The sequence below is a fragment of the Lissotriton vulgaris genome, chromosome 4_1 (assembly GCF_964263255.1).
Source record: "Lissotriton vulgaris chromosome 4_1, aLisVul1.2, whole genome shotgun sequence".
NCBI lineage: Eukaryota > Metazoa > Chordata > Amphibia > Caudata > Salamandridae > Lissotriton > Lissotriton vulgaris.
Window position 1 is genome coordinate 977,146,180 of NC_141691.1, and position 24,434 is coordinate 977,170,613.

Here is a 24,434-nt window from a genome sequence, read left to right on the forward strand (position 1 = left end):
AATTTCACTGAAAACAGTGAGTTGAAGGTATTCATCATATAACAGTGGGGAAAAAAAACACAATCAAAATGATTGTGTTTAAAAAAACCAAATAATATAACTAATCAGAAATCAGAACTCCTCAAAAGTAACTTATTTTCTATGACGTCAAAGGATGTCCTATGAACATCTTATACTCTGTTGTGCTGTTACTATTTTCTGCCCGCCACTTTCTGAAAGATAAACTCCATCGATTTAAGAAAAATGAGACATACAAAGCAATTAAAAACTGCATACTAAATTACATCCACACCTCGAATCATTATAATCCAGTTACCTACCCTAAATTCTCACTTTAGAAAACAAGTCAAAAGGCAACATTGCTTCATACTAAAATGATAACCATTGCCGAAAGACTAGCCTTTTTCATATTTCAAATAAGCTGTGTAATATCCTGATGTTGTCAAAGGAACATCATAATATATAATAGCTGCAGTTGCAAATATTCTTCCTGAAATCGATGACTGTGTAGCCAAAACGTTTTTAATTAGACTTAACAACTTTTTTTCATCCAGTTTATGTAGTTGAAATTGTAAAATGACATTTCACTCATAAGTTTCCATAAAAAATATGGACAGCATTGCAGACTTACATTTCCTCTACTCCTTATTTTGATCTGCTGCTTGACTTAGCTTATAAACACAAACAGTTTTCGCTCTGTACTACAATTATCCACAAGGCCATATAGAGTAGGAGCCATTAGACCCTCTGGAAATTCCTCTGAACAAATCCCAAGATTCCTTTCCTAAAATTTTGGTTGTAAGAACACCAGGTAAGAATTTTGAAGGTGGAAAGGCAATCTTTTTTTGAAAGTTAAAACAGAATCATTGCAGAATGACCAGCCGTTTCCAGATTTTAAATAAGCTGTATAATGTCCTGAAGTAGTTGAAGGACCGTCATGATATATAATTGCTGTAGTTATAAAACTCCTTCCTGATATTGACAACTGCGAAGCCACAAAATTATTAATTAAAGTTGTCAATTTAGTTCCATCAGGCCTACATCGTTGGAACATTAAAATGACATACTGGCCATAACTTCGTAAAATCAACGTGGACAGCATTGCAGACTTACATTGGCTACACTCCATGTTTTGATCGGCTGCCTTTACTAGCTTATTGAAGGATACTGATTTACTGTCAGGCAAAGTTAAATATATAAATCTTTCTGAGTCTACACTAGTAGTACTTGATAGCCTACAGTTCTCGCAATCATGCTGCCATAGATAAGAAAGGCCAAACAGATAATCTACATCTACACCTTCATCTTGCAATACATCAAGCATATACATTAAAAACTCCTGACAATCCTGCTGAATATTTTCAGAGAATTGTGTTTGACCTGAACATTCGTCTAACAGAAAACGAATTTCAGACACACTTTCTACTCTTGTTCTATCAACGCTACATTTCTCTAACACAGAATTCAACAAACAGCATAAACTTTGTTCCGAATTGATCACAATCTGTTCTTTTAAAGTCTCTAGTGAAAAGAGAACATTAACAACTACATTTGCATAGCAGTTGACACCAGAACTATTTTTAAATTCAAAACCAACAACATTTTCAACAGAATTCATTTTATTCCTGCTTACAATTTTTGGTTCATCGACTTTTGGTCTTTTTGCTTCAACCTCCCTACTATTACTGATATTTCTTCGTTTCCGGCCTACCACACGTTTCTCAAACAAAGGATATTGAGGCAAATGTGGCGCATACTCTCTTCTTAACCTATTGTATTCCTTAACACAATCTAGATCCGCAGAAATGTTTGTGACATCATAGTCAATCAAGTACAAGCCCGATAAAGTTCTGACTCGTGACAATGCTACATAAGCCATACCCTCTTTGAACACAGAACTGCCAATATTCACTAAAGCAGTGTCTACACTTAAACCTTGCGATTTATGAATTGTCACCGCATATGCCAAGCAAACAGGAAACTGCTTACGGCGTACATATAGGTCTTTTACAAGCAAAAACCTAGCTGTGCAACGACCAATTAGCTGTACTTCCTCAATGCCATCAAATTTAATTTTTAAAAACTCAATTCCATCTCTACTTCTGTATTTCTCAAAATCAACAACATTACCCATTGATCCATTTACCAGACCTCTTTCAACATGTAAATTCCTTCTCAAAATGATACGGCAATTTAAGCACACATTCAGAGTCTTTTCAAAACCCGCAGTTTTAGATATAGTCTTCTCTAATTAATCCAATTTAGATTTCAAATTCTCAGACAAAATAATTGTTGCTCCCATATGCTCTATTTTGTCAATAGCTTCCAGTTTCACAATCTCTTGTTTTTCTAAATTCAACATTTTGTTGTTGAAGATGGAACATTCTGCAAGAGTTGGCATCAAACATATTCCAGATTTCTTCACAGTAATTTTCTGAAAAATATCCTCTGGCAAAACGTCTTCTTCTGGATATAAATTTGACAGTAATCGTGCATGTAAAGCTTCTTTCCCACGCTCAGTCACTTTCCCGATTCTAACATCTTGTAGAATATTCTTGTAATCTTCGTCCTTCGCCTGACGCATACTTTCACGCAGTTTAGCATAACTGAAGTTTAACCATATGTTAACGGTGCCAATGCTCCCTAGGCACTTCTTGGTATCTTCATGTGTAAGCAGTTTAAACACTGGTTGTCCTTTCACTGGTGTCAGCTGCAGAAGATCACCAAAAACAATGATGTGTTTGCCACAGAATAACACATCATACTCTGTTTTAAGAACTTCCTGCATTCTCAAATGCACAAAGGCATGCATGACATTGGAAACCATGCTTACTTCGTCAATGATAAGAAGTTTCATCTTCTTCAACACTCTAGATACTTCACAACAAGCATCCCCAGATAACTTGTGGTATTGTAATTTGTTATCATGCTCCACTGGCAGCATCAGTAACTGATGCAAAGTAATCCCTTTAATGTTATGAGCTGCCAGTCCAGTTGGAGCGGTCACAACACAAGACAGCAATGACTCAGTCCTTTTCTGCAGATAACATGAAATTGCTTTAATGAGGAAACTTTTTCCAGTTCCTGCTTCTCCACTCACGTATAGTCGGGCAGGCTTCAACGACGTACATGAGCACTCTTTCTTCTCATGACTTAATCCATGCTCAATTTGGTTGGTAACTTCGTCATATATTTTCCTCTGCTCAACGTTGAGTTGTCTTTACAAATCTTCTAAGTTAACCGCATCCTCCTGAGCATGTGCCATGGCTCTTTCCACTTCAATCATGGCAGTGGCAGCTTCATTTTCGATAACTGGTTCTCCTAGTGGATCCTGACTCAATGAAACAGAACTCTGACTGTCCTGAGAACTGTCTCTAGCAATCTCAGCTGCAATTGTTGCTTCCTGCTCGATTTCTGCATTCAACATTTCTAGATATTTTGGAAAAACAGGACATTCCATGGACTCCTTGGTTGCATTGAAAGAGTCTTTGTAACAGAGGAAATCCCCAAGCAGTTCCTCTTCTGCACGCCAAGGCTTGAAAAGTTGCAAAAGAGCTAAATAGAAAAACTCTTTTCTTTCTGGAGATTTGCAATCCAATTTTCGATGATTTATCAATTGACATTTTTTTTGCTTGACCAGACATCCCTCACTTCCAATTACAGCATACACTCCTTTATCAATATCTTCTTTGATGTTCCTCTTGAAAACGTAATTTTGTAGAACATCATACAGACAAACATTCTCCAGGTGACTGCTTCTATTTGGATAATATGTATCCAACATGTTGGTCTTCAAAATATCTGTACTGTTTGGCTCCTTCTCCGCCAAATACTCAATTTCCCGTACAGGTTTCAGAACTCGATTACGCGTTGCAGCAAGACCAAGACTCGCCCAAATGGTACTCCTAGATTTGGCATAGAGACTTGCTGAAGATAACCAGTCAGAACATTCGTAAGCTCCGATTTCTCGATGCGACAACATCTTCAGACTGAAACTGTACAACCTCTTACTGAGGCTCTTTTCATGGGAAATATCCTCCCACATATCCTTCAATTCTGTCTTTTCTTTTTTGGTGATGTAAGACGTCACATACCGAGCCACAGCCATACAGTTGTCAGCCACAAACTGTATATCCATGTTAGCATTCCACATGGACAAAATCACTGGGTTGTAGTCGTTAATGTACTTGGACTCTTCGTTTCTTTTCAAATTGTATGTGTTTTTGAGTGACTTCCTCGTCACATTATGTCGCAGCGAAGACATCAAATTGTTAACTCTTCCTTTTGATATCACCGACCGTGGAAATGCAAAACGACATTTGGTGTAGTACTTGTCCTTGTTTCTGAATTTACGACGACAGTACTTTCCACAGCGATGGCTTTGAAACCGTAAAACTTGTTCTCTTAGACTTTTGTCTTCGTTTGTCTTTGGAACAGCACATGTAGCATACTGTTCTATGAAACTCATCACTAAGTCATCCGGATCTGTTCCAAATTTGGGTGCATCTTTGATCCATAGCAGCATATGTATATGAGGAGCTCCTCTTGCTTGATACTCCAGAAGAAATCCAACACCTCTCCAAGAGGTGGATTTTTCTTGTTCATGATGACAGACATCATAGCTTCAAATCTATGATTGAAGTACCTGCATACATTCACTGGATCCAAAGAGCACAGTTCTCCGGGTGTCTTGAATTCGATATTTTCAATGTTTCCATTTGCCTCTCGTAGAAATTCAAGTAAGTCTTCCCAGCCATACTCAGCATAGCTGAGAGTGAGGAACCATGTGGGAGTTCCTAAGTTCCTCAGCATACATTTTAAGTCACCATGACGATGGTACCAATACTCATTAGTACCATGCTGACATGCCATCAGATTAATCAGGTGAGAATCCAAAATACTGTCTTGCACATTGACTTTATCCATAAAGTCCCTTGCCGAGATATTTCGCAATTGTACACCACTTTTCAAGATGTGGTTCACTGCATAAGACAATCCAGAGAGATCACTTTCAAACAGTAGATGAAATAAATAGGGAATGCATTGACGAAACCTAGGATTTTCTGCATACAATCGTAAAGTCCGGTATTCTGAAGCAGGAATTTGAACAGGTCCCTCATCATATCGTCCTCCTCGACCTGTGGGAAATAACTGTGGGAAACATCGAGCTTCCAAACTTTCCTCCCAAACACTAATGGGACTCCCTTTGGCTTGTTTCATTTGAAACAACTCAATAGCATTCCCCATGACTTCCTTGGAATGCAAAGGATGAACACTATAATGTTCATATATTTCTTCCTTTTTAGAGGCTTCTACTTTCTCAATTTGTCCAGGACACAAATCGCTGTCCTCTTCTTCACTTACTTCCTCTTCTGCAACACATACATTCTTGTAGTACCCATTATTTTTTATCAAATACAATGTTGCCTTTTTGACTTTCCTAACATCCACTAAATCTTGCCAGATTTTCTTACTCTTTGTCGGAACACCATTAACTATGATAACCAGAGGTTCCTCTTCCACTTTCTCTACTCCAATTGTATTAATGTTTTTCTTCAAATCCAAAGGCAAATAAACAACCCTTCCCTTTAACCCTCTCTGTAAATCTGATGGAGGCAACTTCCCTGTCTTTGGCTCCATTCGTACAATAGCCTGAAAGGGATGGACACTTTGACTCAAAATAGATTCATAAGTATTTAAATCCTTCAATTCAGAAGGAATGTCAACTAATTCCAGATTATTATAAACCGCTCTAGCAGGCATCTGGTTTTGGTTTAATTTGTTATAGCAATAAGTACACATACGTTGGTCCACTCCCAAATCAAAACAATTTTCTACCATCAAGTATGTGACAAAATCCTTCCATTCACTATTGTTTTCCATATCACTTTTTGCATATAAATCCACTAACTTAGTCTGATTCTTATAATAAGTCCGTCGACAACACACACAAGTGAAATTAGGCCTCTCACATGTTTTCACCATAAACGTGGAAATTTCCTTGTGAAACTTATGTGTACTGAAAATCTGTACACTGTCTTCCACATTACCTTCATCTAGTGGTTCAATATCAACATTGTTCTCTTTACCAGCAAAGTAACAGAACTCAATTTCTTGACAAATATTCTTCACATCTACTTCAGAACCATGCAAAAGAGCTCTGCTTAATTTTTTAAGCATAATTGCTGGACTCTTAGCATAATACAACATTCTAACTAATTTCCTCACTTTATTATGATGCACTGCTAGCATCCTGAAATGATGAAAAACACTCTGGCATACTCTCCTAGAAAGACAAGCCAGTGAATGACCATGCAAACCTGTCACTTGTCTCACTCTGCAAGGATCAAATTCTTGCAACAACTTTATTTTTTGTTTTAAACTTTTCTTATTAAATGTCCATATAAAATCACAAAGCAAATTGATGGAATCCTGTCGCACACTGCAAATAGAACTACACTTCCAGGTGTACACTGGTCCCTTAGGACATCTCCCTAAAACCTCATCACTTAACACCTCTTCTGCATCTGCAGACACAAGTATTTCTTTTTCAACCGGACGACCATCTTTTACCTCATATGCTCGACCACTGCTGTCAACTGCATGCACCAAATCATAGTCCTGAAAATAACTCTCCTCATTAAAAAATGCCTCACTATTTGAACTATGCATCCATTCTCCTAAGAAAACGTCACAAAAATTATTTCGATTAACTTCTCTCTTCCATCTACTATTTGATTTGAAAACATAGATTACCTTGTTTAGTTTCCTAATTCTATTAATTACCAAAATAAGTAACTTTCGCTTAATTTCGAAAGCCTGATAAATAATTTTCTCTACATTTTTCTTTTTCTTATAAAATGCCACTTTCTGTTGACCTTTCTTAAATTGTTTTAGCAAATTGACAGTTACCCTGTTGCGGAACATTCGCCTACGAATGTCCCTGAATGTATTTTCCCTTCTCCTGCTCTAGCAGAAACTTTTTTGACGGGCCTTTCCTTTCCATTTAAATTGGCTCTCTTTTTCTGGACTAAAACTTGTTCTGTAGTTATACTTTTGTTTCTACAAATGTTTCTAAGGAATGATTTCGTTCTCTTACCTGGAGCTTTCTTCGTGCGTTGAGGTGATTTTAATGTAGAGGACTGCTGCAAGCATTTAGTAATCTGCTGTCTTTGACGTTTCGTAGCCTTTCGGATTCTATCCTTAGACGGCATTGTCTAATTTCTAAATAATCTGCAGTTGAATCTGTGGTAAAATATAATAAAAAATGTTATTAACCACTATTACCAAACAGTAAATCAATAACAGTAAGAATTTGATTCAGCAATGCTATAAAGATGATTCAGTAAAATGTTCTTAATTTTACTGTGATAGTGATAGTATTACAGGGCTTTCATGCAAATGACTGCCCACCCTGCAACAAAAAGCCCACATGAAACTTTACGCACATTAAATTGTGTACTTACCTGCAATAATACATATGCCAGTGTTTAGGTCCCTCCACCCTGCCCCTCCCCCTCCCCGCCTCCCTGCCCCACCGTAACTCCCTCCACGACCCGCGGCTGCTATCTTGCAACATGGTGCATCTTGTAAATCACTACTGCATTATAAAAGTGACGCAACAGCAGCACAAAATAGGCGCACAACCATCATAAATCTGCCCCTAAGACTTTAAATAATTGATTCAGGATGACGATAAGGTGTGGACAATCTAGAAGTTTGTTTGAGGTGAGGCCTACTCAGGGTTGCAGATGAAATTTAGACTTGTTGAAGAGTACAGAGGTGATAAGACATGTACAGGCCTACCAAACAAGTGAATCATGTCCACTGCACTCTTGAACAAAGGCCAGACCTCCTCTATCTCCCTGAACATGACTAAATATCATCTGCACAATGTGATTCGTAATGTTAGGAAACACAAGTGATATAATTGAAAAACGTGAAAATATTTTTGCACATTTAACAATCACATCACCTGTATTTCTTCAGCTTACTTATCTCATTATGCAGATGTAGTCTACGTCCTATGTAGAAGCACACCCTATCAATACTTAAATTAACCAGGCACACATGGGAGCGTATTTACAAGGACCTTGCTCCAGGGGATATGTCTTAAATTAAAATTGGAAAAATTACATCAAAGGGACTCAAAGGCCTTGTAAATATGCCCCAAACAACCTATGAAACACTAGCAGTACATATCAAGAAACCTAATTGATTTCAAAAAACGTTTTTAAACCTTTTATGTAAAACAATTATATACCTACATTCATGGGGAACTGACTTAAAATGCCCTAATACACATGGAAACGTTTTTTTAAGGTACTTGCACCTTTTTTTCAATAACTTTTAACATGGCTATGTAACTCAAACAATCAAAATCAAAAATTTTCAAGCACACATGGGGGCGTATTTACAAGGGCCTTGCACCACGGGGAAAGTGACTACAAATGACCAGACACACATGGGGACGTATTTACAAGGCCCTTGAACCAGGGGGGAGTGACTTGAAATGGCTAAGCACACATAGGAGATTATTTACAATGCCCGTGCAACACTTATGCATCATTTTTTACATTTACACTGTAGAGCAGCATGGGGCAATAACAACACAGATGCATCATGCATCTGTTCCGCAAAAACGACGCATTGCAGGAGTCACATCACAAGTAAATAAATTCTCATAATTTTTTAAAGCATTCCTTTTCCTTAAAAACGATTTTCTGATCATAATTTGAGAACACAGCGCAGCTCCTATGTACAACCACACCTTGTCAGTACTAATACTTTACATTATCTGCAATTACAATTGGTAAAAGAATGCAAAATCGTCTTTGAAAGCATAATGCAAACACTTGACTCAAAACATCATTTTAAATACACAGCTGGCTTTCTCATTTACGCAAAAAAGCATACTAGTCTTTATCTAAAATATAGAAACGATAACTCACCTTTACAAATTCTTTTTGAATTTCAAAACAGTCTCAGAAAAAAACAATTTTTCTTTAGCAGAATTAAAGGTATGCACTCCGGAGGCTGCAACCAACAAAGGCACTGAAATGCTGATATTCATCACACATATCTCTCATGTCAGCCAATCAAAACTCTTCCCTCACTATTTTCAAATCAACACCCTTCCCCCTCTGCCCTTTCTGCCCTTTTTCCATAGCAACTAAACTGCCAGACCTCTCATGTTTACAAGTTCACACAACAATGTTTCAAATGAACTCTGAACTCTCAGTACACCTGCTAATCCACTGCAATCTTTCATAACATCATTTTTAAATAACCATTCAAATTACATCTTTCAAAGAACACATCCATGCACCCTAACTTTCTGTTTTCAGCAATGGAAATACACCAATCACTACTTATGAATCATTTGCACTCAAACTCCACAGTTTTTTTTCATTACAAACTTCACTATCTCAACTGTCATTTCATTCCCACACTTCATCTGACTGCAGCAAAAACTCCTCTAGCCATGTTTTCAGTCTGGATTCTTGGACATAGCTACATCCACTGTGCTCACAGGTATGCTGATAACAGAAATTTACACAACCTCAATTTACAAAATGTGGAAATCAAATGGATTGGCCGAAGAGGATTGAAATGTCACCAATTGATACCATTGGTGAAAACCTTTTTACATTTGCCAAACCCTGACCTCATAATAGTGCACTGTGGAGGAAATGATTTGGGCACTTTGACTGGGGTAGGTCTGGAAATGCTCTTAAAAGACACCTTTGAGCAATTGATGACACTTTTTCCTCAAACTGCCTTGGTATATTCCAATATATTCCAAAGACAAAAATGGAGGTGGTCCAATCAATTTTGTCCACAAATTGAGAAATCGAGGAAGCATGTAAATAAGTCTGTTTCAGCTTACATGAGAGACCATGGAATGGGTGCTATCTACAACAATAACTTGCGTTACTATATGCAAGATATCTACAGAGGAGATGGCGTGCACTTCTCAGATGAGGGGAACAGAGTTTTCATACTAAATTTAAGAATGTGTATTGGTTCCTACTTATAAGTACCTAGAACTTACACAGAACACAAAAGCTCTTTTCAGAGCTACCTTAACTTTATTTACTCTTTTGAAATTTCGAATGTACCTTTTTTCACTAATTTTCACTTATGTTCGCTTCCAGGTTCGCTACCCGGTTTGCGTACCGGCAGCTAACCGCGCGAAAAATTCTTTTTTTTTTCCGACATATATGAGCCTCCTCAGCCACCCTCAGAAAACCTAGGGGGTCAGGATACGTCTAAAGTACCCCCTTCTACCCATTCTGAACATTATTTACCCTCCATCTTGTATCTCAATTCTACCGAAACACAAAATGGAGGACTCCCGTAACGCTGTAGGTTCGCGTACCGGGACACGCACTGACAAGCACTCGCTCAAAAAAGGTGGGAAAGTAATTTACAGAAAAACCACTGGAAACACTTTCACCAATTAAACATTAGCTCATACTACATACCAATCCCTACCATTTTCACAAATTTGGTTGGAATTCCATTTAGCCATTTAGCATGTAGAACTCTCTAAATTCCCTGAGGTAAATTACTTCACAAAACACATCGGAAGTTGAAGGACTGGGCTATTCTAGGGCCCAGCGGTGCCAGGGGACAACACCTGAAACCTTCGTGGGTTACCTGTTCTGGCGTACAAATTACAGAGACACGGGACACTTCCTTCGGCGTCAAAGATCAGCGTTTATTTACTGCAGGGATACAGAAGTCGCAAGAAGTACACAGCGTGTAGGTTCTGGGAGACTGCTTCGAATTGCAAAAGTGGGTCGCTCCTTTTATACATATTTTAGTCATAGCACAACATGGCGAACAAAAGGTTACAACTCAGTTCCCACAGTAAACTTCAAAAGGGTCGCTTTCATGTATTCAGAAGCCCGGAACATAATTACAGTAGCATCGCCGGTTCCCAACTGTAAAAGTACGTTATCTCATCATTAAGTACATTCCATTCTGGCTGTAAACGAGTTAAGGAAAGAGACAGAAACAGGTGCAAGGAAGATAAAGATAGACAACAGATTGAAAAAGAGTGTAGGGGGGCAATATCGGAAGCACGATTGCAGGATCAAAGGATTCGTGCCTAATACATGCACGGCTGAAACAATAGACCGGCACGGCAAGATGAGCCTCGAGCGGAGCCATCTGCCTTTACAGTATCATCCCCCTCGTCATAAAGACACCCTCAAAGGAACACGTGTCTTCCACAAGAGCTTGGGAGTCCCAGGGTCATGAAGCGGACAGTGTCCGTTCGCTGGGCACTTGAGGGCAAGAGACAAAATGGATGCCATATCTAAAATGGAACCCGTGGGTTCAGATGGAGAAACCCACGAATAAGACGAACGGTTCAGGCCAGCATAGCGAAAACGCGTACACCCACTAAACTCGTCATTTGCGGTTCATAGATACCAAACTCGTCCATATTGGAACGAGTCGAAAACATCGTTATGATTGTCACGGAACCTCAGACGCTCCTTTTGCCCTCATGTAGGCAAGCACTAGTCGATATCAGAATCGATCTCGATATTCATCAAATCATTCAGATGTTGCTGCAACATTATTCTATACATCAATGCTTCCTTGGTAACAGATGGCCGTCTTATACACGACGTAGCACAGAGGCCACATAAGGCAGGACCACACTGTACGCAAAGACAACACGTGAACAGAAACGTTACAACAACCCCAATGATCATCAGAATATTCCAACCCCACGTCGACATTAGGCCCCAAAACCATCCTAGTAGCGTCCAATCACCTACGTCCACGTGTATGGACTCGGAGATCTTATGCAACTTTGAGATGGCTTGATATACAGTTGGAGCGTTATCAGGGATGAAAATACAGCAACTCGAATGGATCACCTTGCACACACCACCTCTATCTGCAAGTACAACGTCTAAAACCATACGGTTCTGCAACGTCATAAGTCTATCCGCCTGAAGCTCTGCTGTCAAATTACCAAGGGCATTTGCAGTTATATTAGCAGTCGATTCCACCACGCGAGTCAGCTGTCTCAGGTTCCTACTATTAACCATAGGTCCCCAAAACGGTAGGAAACCCTTGAAGAAGTTTCCTGCTTGTTGACCGGCAGTGTCCTCTTTGCTAATAACGCCTCTCACAACTCTAGTCTTGTGATAGTCCGAGGCAACTGTGAAAGTCGGTGGCAACAAATTCGCAATATAACAGGTGCCCAAGAAGTCACGGGACAACCATGTATATGCGCGGTCGTAACATACAAAGTATGTACCCTTGGCAGTCAGGAAAACAGCGGAAGAGAGCATTGGTAAAACATACGTTTCAGTGCAAGCACTCTTCCCAAGCTGAGCTCGCGGATTTCGACCAAGGCCTTGCAAACAGAAATTACCGAGATGGGGTACGATCCAGATCGGAGACGAGCTCTTAAGCTGTCTATCACCCACTGATATACTATACTCAGCCTCACTCAGATCCTTGTATGCTCGCACCTCTTCCTCTGGAATAAGCGATGCATCAAAAATATCTCTATCTAAGTCAATGATCGCTCTTGCCAAAGGCTTGTGATACGGGCCGGGACCAGGATCTGCAGAGCGTGGCTCTCGATGGGGGTAGGAATCTAGTGCGCTATGGAACATAGTTTGAAATGCTCGAGCTGACCCCTGGGAGCTGTAAGGAAGAACCAGATACGGAATACCCCTATCCATGGTATGTGGCATTAACCCACACACCCAACAGTTAGTAGTGTTCATCACCAACTGATGCTGATGTAGAAGCTGGACAAAGGAGTTATTCATGAATTCCGCACGTCTAACGTGTTCATGTTGGGGCAGAGGATGAAAGGAATGTGGAGAAACAGTGGGAATAAATTTCGGTTCAGAAGAAACAGTAGGTGAAAGAGAAGGCAATAACGACTGTATTCCAAAATACACTCCACCCACCAATAACATGGAAACAGTCAGAAACAGCAGGAATACCTGAAACAGAAAACATTTTGTTCGTACAACCCTATGCAATTTTGATCTTTGCGCTAACATCCTCTCTACTTCCGACAGCTTAGAGAACTCCATCCTCTAAAAACCGTCCGTAACGTTCTTGACGCACTTCGTTCTGAGTAGCGATTATCAATTCCCAGGAGTTCCCAGGAATCGACAAAAGTAACCGACCTAGTGTCAGGAACCTGCTAAACAGAAGGAAGTACCCGCACGGCCCTACGGTCAACCCAGATGTAAGGTTTTCTTTAATCAAACATTCAATTTTTAATACAAATCTCCTAGCTGTGGAAAAAAACATAGGTATAAAAGAACTCAAGAATAGAGGATGCAATGGTTCATAATGTTCAAGGTAACAGTAAGGGGGTAATATGATTTTTTTTTTAAAAAGTGTTTTCGTTTATTAGTCTTTGTTATGAGAACGAAGAAAATATCTGCTTCTTCCAGGACGAGTCTGTTCTTCAAATAATTGTTCAGATTGTGAAACAGCGTCCAGTCGATCGGATGACAGTTCAAGCCTCGAGTTCTCCAATGCTGAAGGTTCAACAAATGTATCTGACTGCAATGAAGTATCTCCTACAGGTTGAGCATCACTAAACGGCACAAATTTTGTTGGGGTCTCTGTTTCCGTTGCGGCAATCCCGGTCCTCACCCAAGAATCCGCTGGCAAAGGGATTGGAACCTTTTTGGTGTGGGTGGCATGCACCCAATTTTTCCTGCCTTCCAACCGAACCGCAGTCCTTGTGGCCAGCAGGACCTGGAAAGGACCAACAAATCTCGGCTCCAAGTTACGTTTTCTGCCAAAATTTCGGGTGACGACCCAGTCACCCGGTTGAAGCCGATGTCCAGGACCCTCTGTCTGTGCCGGTAGAGCTTCAAAGACCTGTTGATGAATTAGCCTCAGTTTAGCAGTCAGATCATGAAGATAATCAATTAACATTGGATACTCGAGACTATCAAAGGCCCTAGGCCTCGGGACTCCCCAAATGTTCGCAGGACGGCCGAACACAATCTCATATGGGCTAAGCCCTACTCGAGAGTGTACAGTCATCCTGGTCGACAAGAGAGCCAGAGGCAAGGCATCAGGCCACGACAGACCAGTCGTAGCTTGAATCTTAGCAAGTTTCAGTTTCAGAGTACCATTGTACCCTTCAACTAAACCTGCTGACTGGGGATGATTGGCGCTATGGAATTTTTGTCGAATTCCAAGGCCCTTACACACACTCTTCATCACACTCCCCACAAACTCACTTCCGTTATCTGACCATACAATCCATGGCATTTCATACAGAGGAAAGTATTCCTTCAGTAGGACTTTCGCTGTGGACAAGGCAGTATTATCTTTCAGAGGATAGGCCTCAATCCATCTGGAGAACGCGCAAACCACAACTAAAACGTACTTCAGGTTATTGCATCTCTCCATATGGATGAAGTCCAATTGGATAACTTCAAAAGGACATGTAGGAGGAACAAAATGGCCAGGTGGAGTGGGGGTACCCTTGCCGGGATTGTACATCATGTATACCATACAATTCTTAACCACCCTCTCAGCACACTTAGCAATACCATCATTCTTCCATACAGGGGACAACAACTTACATATACCTTTCGCGCTAATATGTGACAAGCCGTGAGCCATTGTCACAACGGCTAGCACATATGCATCCGGTAACATCCACCTCTGACACTCCGACAAATCAACCCAACATCCATGCGCATCTAACTTTCCCGTGCTCTCCTTCCATTTAGTCTTTTCAGTCTCAGTGGCCTCATTCTGAATCGCTTTCACACTCTCAACAGTGTCCTCACACATACCAGTTTCCGCAGGCCACCTTACTGAACTCGTAACGTACATTCGAGTTGCAAGTTTCTTAGCTGTCTCTTTCTTTAGCAATCTCATCCGCAAACGCGTTACCACGACCAACATCATCCGTAACCTTTCGGTGCGCGCTGCATTTAATGATTGCCACCTGCTTAGGCAATGTAAGTGTGTCCAAAAGATCGTTCACGAGCTGTCCGTGTTGGATCTTCGTGCCATGCGATGTCATAAATCCTCTTTCTCTCCACAGACGACCAAAGCTATGTGCAACGCCAAACGCATATTGGCTATCTGTAAACACATTCACTCGCTTCCCTTTAGACAAAACACACGCTCTTGTCAACGCAATCAGCTCTGCCGCTTGCGCGGAATTCTGACTCAATCTCGCAGTTTCCACAACCGTACTCAACGTCACTACAGCATACGCAGTCGTCACATCACCGTTCGGCAGCTTAAAACATGAACCATCAACATACAAAGTACCATCGGGATCTGCCAATGGAGTGTTTTTTAGGTCAACACGACCCTTCGTTTCTTCCTCAGTTCATAAATAGCAATCATGTGGTGGTACATCATCTGATTCCATATTAGTCGGCAACAATGTCGCCGGGTTCAGTACATTACAACGCTTTATTTGTATATGACTTGCCAAAAGCGTCAACTCATAACCGGACAACCTTGCGCTCGTCAAATGTTGAGTTTTTGTACGATTTAAAAGACTGTCAACTGCATGCGGAACCATCACCGTAAGCATATTATCCATGACCAATCCTGCAGATTGTCGAATGGACACCGCAGCCGCCGCTGTCGCTCTTAGACAACTCGGCAATGCTCTAGCTACTGGGTCCAAGGTCGAGGAAAAATATGCACTTGGACGCTGCTTACCGCCAAATTGTTGCGTCAAGACACTCAACGCACAGCCCTCTCTCTCGTGAACGTATAGTGTAAACGGCTTACTGTAATCAGGAGTACCTAACACAGGGGCCGAACACAACGCATCACGTAATTCAGAAAAACTTTTCTGACACTCTTCAGTCCATGGCAAAGGAGTCGGAACATCCTTGCACGTGAAGGCGACCAATGGCTTCGCTAGCAATGAAAAATTTGGAATCCATTGCCTGCAGTACGACGTGATACCTAGAAAGGCACGCACATCTCTTTGAGTTGTTGGCACAGTCATTCGAGCGATTGCTGCAATTCGTTCTGGGGTCAACCTTCTTCCCTCCTTTGACAATAAGTGACCTAGATAGGTTACTTCTTGGCAACAATATTGCAGTTTAGAAGGTGACACCTTGTGATGTAAGTCACAGAGATGCTGTAACAACGATACTGTAGCAGTTTTGCAAATCTCTTTAGTGTCAGCAGCCACTAATAAGTCATCAACGTACTGAATCAAGGCCGCACCAGCCGGTAACACAAACGCGTCAAGTTGACTCTTAAGGGCTTGGCTGTAGATCGATGGACTTTCACAGTAGCCCTGAGGAGCGCGTTTAAATCTAAAGCTGCGACCTCCTAATGAGAAACCGAATAGATCTCTGCTTTCCTCAGCAATCGGAATGCTAAAGAAGGCATTCTTCAAATCGATCACTGAGAACCAAGAGGCAGAGGCTGGAATCAGAGTCAGTAAAGCCGTAATATCAGGCACCACAGGAAATTGTGGAACCACAATTTTGTTTACCTCTCGTAAATCAATAACAAAACGATACACAGGAGGCTTGGGTGGATCAGTTAGTTTCAAAATAGGTAACACAGGACTATTACATACATTTCCCCGAGTTTCCTCAATAACATCCTTCTCGATCAAGTCATATATGATCGCTAACAGTGCTCGTTCACCATCGAGGGAGATACGATACTGGGGAATACGTGGTAATCGCACATTCGATTTCAACTGGACAACATAAGGTGATATGTCCAGCAGGCCCACATCATTGGGACCTGTTGCCCACAAAGACTCAGGAAGAGAACTCAATTCGGGTGGGAGCTTATCAGTTGACAAGTACATAGGAGAGATCACTCTCTGACCCAATGTAATCTCCACTCCCGCAGGGCAACAGTACAGAGTCGCATACAACCGTTTCAACAAATCCAGGCCCAAAAGATTCTCACCACAACCAGTAGTCAAAATCAAAGGAGCTTCCTGCTCACGAGGCCCAATTGTGAGGGGCAAAGGGCTAGAAACCGGATTGCTAACGGGGGCGCCAGATAATCCAACGGAAACATTCGTTAAGCCAGACAAAGGTGCGCCAGGGAGTTTCGAATGCATGATGGAACTTTTCGCTGCACCAGTGTCCAACAGAAAAGGCTCAACTACGCCCGATGTGGCAACTGCGACGTAAGGCCCTCTCTGATCAACGGGAACTGATACTACTCCCTCTCTTTGTCTGTGGCTGTCCTAGTAATTACCGTCAGCATCGATATCATGCTCGACATAATAGTCGTCCACATGATACTGTGCAGATCTGCCAGATGAAGAACCGCGTTGATCAAAGCAATTATTCGAATCTGATGAAGTGGTAGACCGCTCATTCTGATTTTGAGTGACACCGCGACCTCTACCACGTGATGCCTGTTGGGGACCACTACGACCTCCACGAGCCGAAACACCATTATTTCGGTCGCGCAAAACCGGACAATTAAACTTCAAATGGCCCTCAACTCTACAGTATGCGCATTGGTTATAACCAAGCATAGATCTCGGTGTGGAGGAGTCAGTACGCGACTGCGACCTAGAAGACTGTGATTGCGATCTATTTTGCTGTTGTGAGTCATTTTGATTCGAGCGCGGAGGATACGCTTGTTGTAACAGAACTTTAGTTTTAAGATCCTTCGTTTTCTTATCTGCACGATCATTTTCCTCCTTCTCCCTATTTTCGTAATATTGAGCCGTGGCCAATATTTGAGCAGAAGTAGAAACAGCCCACGAACTTTCGGAATTCTTCAACTTACTGCTGAGTTCAGGCAACAGATTTGATACAAATTAATCTACAAATAATTGCTGACCTCCCTCAGTGCTCATATCCTGACCACTATGATCGATGAATGCCTCCTCAAATCTCGTAAAGAAATCGGAGACACTCTCGTCTTTCTTTTGTGTGCACGTGGACAGTTTATCCCAGTTAACTCTCATTGCTGGCATAAGTGTCTTCATAAGTGTAATGATTCTTTGAGGCAGAGCCGTAATTAACTGCTCAGGCTTAGCCCCACCAACCTGTAATGCATCAGCCGCTACAAGTGAGGCCCAATCTCCGCCTAACTCAGCTGCGTGATTCTCTTTACGGATTTTCGCCCAAACCGGTTGCGGAACTACGTTGCCAAACAACATGTCAATGTCAATGTCGGCAAGGTTCATAATGGTAGCATCCACAAGCTGGGATAACTCCTTATAATAACCTGCCGGATTTTTGCGGGGGTCTGGCAAAGATTGTTTCACCTGCAAAACTTCCGATCGCTTCCATGGGAGGTGTATCCAGACTCTCTGGAAGTGTGGCAAAATTGCAGGATTGACAGTAGCATCACCTGGCATCCACACTGGGGGAACTTCTCGCATAGGATACTGACCAGGTTGTGCCATCCACTTCTCAGTTTCGTCCTTAAACAATGCTGGAGGTTGTACTATAGATCGAAAGGATAGGAGGTGCTCTAAAGCACGTCGAACATTACTACCCACAATCATACCGTTCGAAAACTGATTCTGGAGTTCAGTCATTTCAGACAGTACATTATCGACCTCATCATTATCCCACTCCTCTTTTAGGGACTTACACATTTCCTCAAACACAAATCTTTGCGTGGGCTCATTAAATTGAGAGAACATCTCACAAACCATGCGTGGGGTGTATTTAACGGGGTACCTAATCCATTTACGTGACATTTTCACTAACGTATCACTCTCCCTACCACCAGGAATTTGACTTCGTCTTTGAGAGACATCAGAAACATCGGACCCAAGAATCGGCCCAAATGGAGAGTAAAGATTAGCAACAGCATTAGGTATGCGACTACGGACAGAAGGAGAAGAGGAGAGAAGCACAGGGGCAACAACATGTGGACTAAACACAGGAGCAGTAGGAGTAGTCAAAAGAGCAGGAGTAGCGGGAATAGCAGATTGAGAAGGTATAGGCAGTGGAGCAGTAGGAAGAAGGGGAGGCAAGGGAGCGGGAACAACTTGAGGAACAAGAGGATTCGGAGGAACAGGACCAGCGGCAGGCTGACCAGCAGCTGCCGGAACAACAGGTTGAGGAACAGCAGGAACCACAGGAGCTGTAGTATCCTGTGCGTATGGAGGAGGTGATTTCAGTAGATAGGACAACAAAGGGTCCTCTACCGCTTCTTCTCCCTTTTTATCAGAACTCGACGGTAAAACAGGATAACATTTATCCACCGCCATATGTTGCAGTCTAGCAAAAACTTCCTTTTCCTTCTCTTCTTTATCTCGCTGAAACTGCTCTGCATTTCGCATCACCGTAACGATGCCTTCTCTCTTATTTTTCTTAATCTGTTTGATTTCTTTCTGCTTGGCCTCTTTGCGCCATAACCGAAAGGAATCAAACATGGCCGGCCTAGATTTCCTTTTAAACAATTTTGCTTCGAGATTATCCAAAATTGCAGTTTCGAAACTACCATGGGGTGGCCAACTAAGGACACCATCATCTTTGGTGTAGCGGATCCAATAATCATTATATATGATAGGACCCACTCCGTGGCGACTATAGAGCTCATAGATTGGAGTTCCAACTGGAGGTATCGGACATGAGTCCTCCAATCGGGAATCCGTACCGCAACATTTAAAGCAACCAAACAAAGTACTACGGCCAGGCATCGTGCACACTAACCGAGTTTACAAACTTCAAGGGTTATCGAATTACGATGTCCTCGCAAAAATGCAAGACCCTCGGTTTTTGGCAATTGCCATCGTCAAATAAAACCCAACAACTAAGAACCAACAACTAAGAACCACAAATGCAATGGAACCATGCAAATAACAAAGTTACAACAACAACCAAGGACTCTGGGAGCGACCCACAAATACTTAACTGAAAGAGCAATGGCGTCACCAGGAAGGCCCGTCTATCGTCTCGCCGTAAAAAGGACTACGCCAGGCACCAAAACAGGTCGACAGTCAGGGCATCAGTCCGTCGCAGCCGTCAGGAGGCGGAAATCTTCGCGGGAAAAGTCTTCGGGCCACTTATTTCGACAACAGGATCGATGAAGCGGGGTGCACCTTCCCTCGGAGATTTCACACGAAGTTCCTCACGATCGTCGGGCTTTGGACCGGTACCGCTGATGTCGCCCTACGTTGGGCGCCAACTGAAGGACTGGGCTATTCTAAGGCCCAGCGGTGCCAGGGGACAACACCTGAAACCTTCGTGGGTTACCTGTTCTGGCGTACAAATTACAGAGACACAGGACACTTCCTTCGGCATCAAAGATCAGCGTTTATTTACTGCAGGGATACAGAAGTCGCAAGAAGTACACAGCGTGTAGGTTCTGGGAGACTGCTTCGAATTGCAACAGTGGGTCGCTCCTTTTATACATAATTTAGTCATAGCACAACATGGCGAACAAAAGGTTACAACTCAGTTCCCACAGTAAACTTCAAAAGGGTCGCTTTCATGTATTCAGAAGCCCGGAACATAATTACAGTAGCATCGCCAGTTCCCAACTGTAAAAGTACGTTATCTCATCATTAAGTACATTCCATTCTGGCTGTAAACGAGTTAAGGAAAGAGACAGAAACAGGTGCAAGGAAGATAAAGATAGACAACAGATTGAAAAAGAGTGTAGGGGGGGCAATATCGGAAGCACGATTGCAGGATCAAAGGATTCGTGCCTAATACATGCACGGCTGAAACAATAGACCGGCACGGCAAGATGAGCCTCGAGCGGAGCCATCTGCCTTTACAGTATCATCCCCCTCGTCATAAAGACACCCTCAAAGGAACACGTGTCTTCCGCAAGAGCTTGGGAGTCCCATGGTCACGAAGCGGACAGTGTCCGTTCGCTGGCCACTTGAGGGCAAGAGACAAAATGGATGCCGTATCTAAAATGGAACCCTTGGGTTCAGATGGAGAAACCCACGAATAAGACGAACGGTTCAGGCCAGCATAGCGAAAACGCGTACACCCACTAAACTCGTCATTTGCGGTTCATAGATACCAAACTCGTCCATATTCGAACGAGTCGAAAACATTGTTATGATTGTCACGGAACCTCAAAGTGTTGGAATTGACAACCTATTAAAATGTTACTTTCAATTTCTACTATTATATCATGACATTTGATTGGTTATGTACCTGAATATATATAAAGAAAGAGAGAGAAACACAGCCATTTTGACTACTACTTCTTGGAGTACATATCAACTACATTTCAACTGATAACTTCAAGTTCTATTTGAAAGGTAAGATATTATTTTAAAAGCTGAAGTATGTTCTGTACTGTAAGCTAATTAGGAAAACATGTTCTGATAGTTATATTCTATCACTCTGTAATACTTATAGAATAAAATAGACTTATCTGTTTTAGTTATGGATGGAGTTAGACTTGTCTTGTATAATTAAGAATTGACTTAGAGTTTATTTCATAATTTTTTTCATATTTCTACTTCCAGTTTGATACCATACGCTGCCCAACGAAAAAATCACTGTTTAAAAAACCAAACTACCTGTCTGTACTTAAACCCAACAGTGCCCTATCTGTACTGATATATTTTTCTAAAATTCATTTTACAGCATACAAAATGGAAGGACAACAGAAAAATAACTTGGAAATTGTTACAGGAAGCAAAACAGATACAGAAATTGACCATGAATTCAATGATGATTCACGGGACTTTGAACTTCTGCAATGTGTGGAAGCAGTAGATTTCCTACTTGAAAATGAAAAAAAAATGATAATGAATTATTAGAATTTCTTTTAAATTTTGAAAAAGAATCAGAAAAATAAATTTTTATTTAATAATTCAAAAATTGTTTGAGACATTATTCATTTTTATATGTATTTTGTAAACTAGTAGCAAATTGATTATAATGTAAAGTCAGACTTTAAATATACTGTGCAACTTTTTTGTGTTACATACTAAGTTTGCTCATAGTTACTTCCTTTCTTCCACTATATTATCTCCAATGTGTATTTAACATCTCTTTATCATCTCCTACCACCATATTGTTTCGGCTTTCCAGACAGACTATGGTATGAATTCCATATACCACAAAAACTTCAGAAACAACTTGCAAGATATCTACAAAGGAGACGGTGTTTATTGATTTTTAGACTCTGCATTGGTACCTACATGTTGCTATGTAAATAAAAATAAACAAAAAAAACAACAAAACGAACAATCAATAAACATACAATTTTTTAAAAGTCAATCATTCTTGTTTCCTTATAGTACGCTCCCCGGACCGCTTTCCGGTGCGCGTACCGGGCACACCCCACGAAAAAAAAGATTTTTTATTTTTTTATTTTTTGGCCCCGCGGGGCCCTTTTAAAGCCTCCACATCAAACATAGGGGGTCAGGGAGGATCTACTATGCCCCCTTATGGTCATTTGCCCCTTCGTTTCGGCCTCCTCTTGTCTCTCGATCCTACCGAGAGACAAGATGGCGGCCGCTCCGGACTGTTTAGAATGTTGACAGACACCGGAGAGCCAATCAGCTTCGCTTCGCAAAGCTCCGTTACGCGAAAAGTTCGCGAACCGGAGCGCTATCCGGGACGCTGTCACAGATATATCTGTTTTTTAAAACGTTAATTTCTCAAAATCCACTGGAGCACATATATTGAGACCCAGCAAAGGCACATCGGGCTAACAGTCCCTACAATTTTGCCAAGTTTCGTGCAAATCCATTCAGCCGTTCGAACTAAAAGTGAGGCCAAATGCCCTATGGAAAACTCAATGTTAAAAACGCGTTTTGGGACCCCCCTTTTTTCTCGGCCCCCCCTTGACAAAACCCCCCCAAATTTTCAGGGGCTGCTCAGAAACAAAATGTGCCATTTTCCTGGAAATTTCAGCCAATTCCGTCCACAAACGCCAAAGTTATTAGACATAGAATTTTCAAAAGTCCCATAGAGAAAAAATCCTAACTATATATACCTACTGGCGGCCAGTAGGTAATATATATATATATATATATATATATATATATATATATATATATATGTATATATATATATATATATATATATATATATATATATCCAAAAAAGTCCTCCGAGCAGGGAGCCCCCGACTCTTCAGGGCGGCCTCTCAGCAACAGGCACGGAGAAGCCTGTCAATCCACAGAACAAAGAACAGAGGCCCGTTACCGGAGTCAGTTTCTTTATTTCAGAGATAACACTGCACCAAGCGCTTCCAGAACCCTACATGTTTCGGCGCTCTTGCCTTGATCACGGGAGGAAGCAGTAGCCAAGTGCCTACGTGCGTGTGTTCTTTTTAAACGTCCTGGGTCACATGACAGGTATGGCATCCATCTCCCAAGGTGCATCAGATGGCTCTTGTAATTGCTGACTTTTACAAAACGTTCTCTTTTAAATGGCAATGTTTTTGGTTTGCTCATTTGCACGTTTTCTGTTGCACCACAATATTGGTAATATCCAAATGGAACCCAGTCATGGAGATAATATTTACCGGCATGATGCTGAAATGAGACATCTCCAAACAAAGTTCTTTCTCCGGCACGATCGGTGCAGGAAGTCCTCCCCACCGAATCCCTTCCAGCGCTGCTGCTTGTTTTTGCTATGCTAGCATCACCTCGTTAGGAAAACAGCAGTGTGTGAGTCATGCTCCCAAATTCAGTCCAAAAAAGTCCTCCGAGCAGGGAGCCCCCGACTCTTCAGGGCGGCCTCTCAGCAACAGGCACGGAGAAGCCTGTCAATCCACAGAACAAAGAACAGAGGCCCGTTACCGGAGTCAGTTTCTTTATTTCAGAGATAACACTGCACCAAGCGCTTACAGAACCCTACATGTTTCGGCGCTCTTGCCTTGATCACGGGAGGAAGCAGTAGCTTCTCCGTGCCTGTTGCTGAGAGGCCGCCCTGAAGAGTCGGGGGCTCCCTGCTCGGAGGACTTTTTTGGACTGAATTTGGGAGCATGACTCACACACTGCTGTTTTCCTAACGAGGTGATGCTAGCATAGCAAAAACAAGCAGCAGCGCTGGAAGGGATTCGGTGGGGAGGACTTCCTGCACCGATCGTGCCGGAGAAAGAACTTTGTTCGGAGATGTCTCATTTCAGCATCATGCCGGTAAATATTATCTCCATGACTGGGTTCCATTTGGATATTACCAATATTGTGGTGCAACAGAAAACGTGCAAATGAGCAAACCAAAAACATTGCCATTTAAAAGAGAACGTTTTGTAAAAGTCAGCAATTACAAGAGCCATCTGATGCACCTTGGGAGATGGATGCCATACCTGTCATGTGACCCAGGACGTTTAAAAAGAACACACGCACGTAGGCACTTGGCTACTGCTTCCTCCCGTGATCAAGGCAAGAGCGCCGAAACATGTAGGGTTCTGGAAGCGCTTGGTGCAGTGTTATCTCTGAAATAAAGAAACTGACTCCGGTAACGGGCCTCTGTTCTTTGTTCTGTGGATTGACAGGCTTCTCCGTG